Here is a 4,054-nt window from a genome sequence, read left to right on the forward strand (position 1 = left end):
TGGCGTTTTTTTATGTCCCTCAAAGGAAGCAAAAGGAAAGCTTTTCCAACAAAACAAAAATTGGGGTCAGATTGGTTCCAATTTTGTCCGCACAGAAAGACAAGTGAACCTCCACAACAATTTTCTTTCCTCTAAATTGAGATGGACTGTTAGAAAAGCTGTGTAAAAGCTTTCTGAATTGCGGCTGACCCCAACATAGACTGAAACAGATAGGACAGTTACTGAATGGATGAAAAGGTTCATTTTCCCTCACACATTCCACAATAGCCTTTAAAAAGAAAGGCAGGGGGTGGGGATGGGTGTGTGTATGCCGCGTATGTGTTGACGTTATTATTGATAATACTGAGGCACTGCAGTATTCATCCTGTAGATGCAGACGTGTTGCTGGCGTTCTCGGTTCACTATTCTGTGTTTATGTTGTGATCAGAAGTCCAAATACACTCATTTTGGTCACAAACGTCACAGTATTTTGGGGCTTTTACTGATTTCTTTGAACTGTTCCTTTTACAGGGTGGAATTATTTACAGCTTACATATTTAATGACTTTAGAAAAGAGGAATTGTGTGCACAAGTTTGGATTTGTCTAATCCACACAGGATCAAAAGTATACATACGCACAGCCCTACTAATACTGCTTGATAGCCGTCAGCAAGTTTCTGGGTGAATATTTAACCGCTGTTCTTGGCAGGATTGCTAGAGCAAATTTAAACTGGTTGGTTTCTGGGCACAGACGCTGCAGCATAGACGAGGTTGGGTCTGTGGGCAGTTCATTCGTTAATGCTTAAAGTTAGCCTGTTTTATCCATTCCAACACCCTCTAATGTACTTGGGATCACTGGGAACACCCAATTGTAATTAATCTAACCCTTTTTTACTATTACATTAACTTTGTGCAGCATATCAGTACCACTGGTAGCAAAACAGCCCTATAGCAATGATGCTACCACTACCATGCTTGAAACTTGGTACAGAGTTCTTAGGTTTTAAAGCCTCACCTTTATTGCACCAAACATAGCTCGTGTCTTTGTGGCGAAAAAGCTCAATCCTTTTCTCGTCTGACCATAAAACTTTTCAGCTGCAAATTTCAGCCGAATTTAAAGGTGTCAGTGCTGGAACACTGGTTGCGACTCATGGTGATGTTGCTTCAATTTCGACAGTGACATTTCCAGTTCATGGCAAGCTTGAGCCTTGGTGTTTCGTTTATTGTTCCCGAACATCCTGACCAATTTCCTCTCCTCCGAGGGGGGAAAGTTTTTTACCAAGGTCTTCTTCCAGACTTTAGCAAAGTGTTGACACACCTGAATAATGTGTACTCACGCACAACTGCTTGAACTGATGATCTTGGGATCTGCAGTTGTTTAGAAATGGCTCCAGGAGCCAATTCTACACAACTGCTACTTCTATATACAACTTCTATAATTCTTTTTAGACCTTCGCTGAGTTCCCTGGACTATCCCATTGTAAGTATTGGTCTGTCCAGTGTGTACTGTATAACAAATCCTTTTTATGGTGGCAACAGTTATAGTCAGTCATGATCACTAACGGGAAGTTAATAGGCCTTGGCCTTGTCAAGTTAAAAGACAGCGTAGAACCTTCAGCATACTTATTAAAAGATTTAAGAGGTGTATTTATATATTTGAGCTTGTGTGTATGAGTGGGTTAGAGAAAGTTCAAACTCTACATCCCAATCTTGTTCTTAAAGAAATCATTAGAAGCCCAAAATTACCATGACATTCGTGTCTATTATGAATACTGTATGTAGACTTTGGACCACAAACTGTATTTTGTGAGCTCCTGTGTGATTGTGTGTAGTCCCTAAAACATTGCGCAAGTAATCCTTTTGCACACTGTTAGAGGGAGCCCTGTGCTGGCTCTAATTTAATCCTCAGCTGAGAGTTTGTAAGAAAAGGCTTCTGACACAGAGCCTGAGCAGCATGTTGTTGTTTTTTGTATGTGTGTGTTGTTTTTGTTGTTTTATATGGAGCATAGTATTTCACCTTCAAAAAGCTTTTAAAACCTCTGCATTTTGGTAATTGACGTGAAAAATAAGCTACAGACTCATATAAAGTAATTGTGCGTCAAGCATGACGTGACGTTCGGTACAAGTAACATTATCCGGTGATGCTTTCCCTCTCAGATGCTCTCATGTTGTCTGCAACAGATCCTGAGGGATCTGAAAGCATGTTAGAATCATTTCCTCCCCGCTGCCTCGCCCAGGGAACAATTCAGCTGCTCTAGTTATTACCTAGTTACATTATTGTTATTGTATTATCGTTACATTGTCGCTCTGTGCGGGGGTCACATGGGGACAACGGACGCATTCCTTTGATTGAAGGCACCGCAGTAATGGAGAAATAGGGGAGTCCTTGAAATGAGAATGTTGGTTTAAAAAGTTTAATTTGTTACGAGAGTTGGAGCATGAATGTAATTAAACTGTGTTATTACACAGTTTGATCAGGAGGCTGCTCGCTAGCAAGCTTATTTAATATCAGGCTATGGCTACACCGACTTGTGTTTTATTCTTTTTCTTTGTGTGTGTGTAGTTTTCACTTTGCTTTTTGAGGTTGGATGAATTTACCCTGAATTATTTTCGATTTTTAATATCCAAAGAGACAAGTGAAGGAAAAAAAGGCACATGCTCATTTTTAGTTTAACTTTGTATAACTTGTTAATTCATTTATTTTACATTTCTAAACTATTCTGCTCTGTGATCCTGAATTAATTTTTCGACCTGTTTTTTTTTTTTTTTGCTGTCACACAGTAAGATCTGGAGCAAGGTGAGCGACTGTCCTGCAGCTTTTAGATGCATCCTTGTACTGACACACCTGAATCTCTCAGTTTTATGTCCTGTTGTTTCTTCTCTTGGATTTCTTGATTTTTCCAGAGCTTCATCAAGCTTTCCTTGGAGCTCCTGGTTCTTTTTGTCCATGCCTTGGAGATTCCTTTGTTTCTCCTCAATAATACCTTCCTTTTCTTGAACCTGGTCAGACAATTTTTTTTAAATTCAGCGCTCTTTCTCTCATTTTCTTGCATCAAGAACATAATCTTCTCTCTGCTCTCATTCTGCATTTCTTTCAAGCGTTTCTCCTCTAGTTCTACTTGTCCATCCCAAGGAAGAGACCTGAGGAAAGGGTCTTGTGGTTCATCCCAGGGAAGCGAGCTGAGGTCAATTTCTTGCCTTTTTTGATCTTCTCTCTGAGACATGTTGGAGTCTGGATACAGTGACCATGAAAAGGATCCAAATGTTTTAAAATGTTTCTCTGACAAACGTTTGAATGCTGCAAACATGAATTGCTGTAGTTCTGTAGTTCTTTTGTACTTTGTCAGTCACCCCACACCTTTCAGTCACAATTTATTCGTTTTTCAGGTGTTAAGTTGTCATATTTTAGTAATACGTGAACATCTGTCATAGTTACGTTTTCATATCATCAGTTAAGTGTTTTTCTTCTGCATTGGCTGGAGTATAACATGTAATGTTGATAATGCACAATGCAAGGTGCTGCACAGCGGCATGATTCATATTGAAGCTTGTCATAAATCTTTTAAAACAGTTTTCTTATCAGTTTTTGACATTTTCCATGACATATTTTTGTCATCAAGTGAGGCACCACAATCCTCTGCAGCTGCCATTGACGTCTGACCTTTTTATGAACTGGGTCAAGACATGAGCCTATTTTGCTAGCGAGGATCAATAAAGTATCACATTATTATATTATGTGACATTAGATGAAAGGGTCAGCCATATAGTCCAATGATGTTTTGCTGGCACTAAACATTACCGCTTAGGTAATGTTACAAAGCAGAGCAGGATTGCCTCATCAGTAATAAATGTATTGATGTTATATGTTCATGCCCTGACTTGGCTTCCCTTCTTATTTCCTCGAGGCTCACGTCCAGTCCTCTGGACGAATGTCGGCTGCAGCTGTCTGACAATATCACAGTGAAGAGGCAGAGAAACAGGAGATGATCAGAGATTATCAGATGACACTCCTATAGTACAGTATATCCCATTATGTGTTTGTGTGTATATGCAGTCCCTGGTACTAGTGTGAAGT

The sequence above is a fragment of the Astatotilapia calliptera genome, chromosome 7 (genome assembly GCF_900246225.1).
Source record: "Astatotilapia calliptera chromosome 7, fAstCal1.2, whole genome shotgun sequence".
Classification (NCBI taxonomy): Eukaryota; Metazoa; Chordata; class Actinopteri; order Cichliformes; family Cichlidae; genus Astatotilapia; species Astatotilapia calliptera.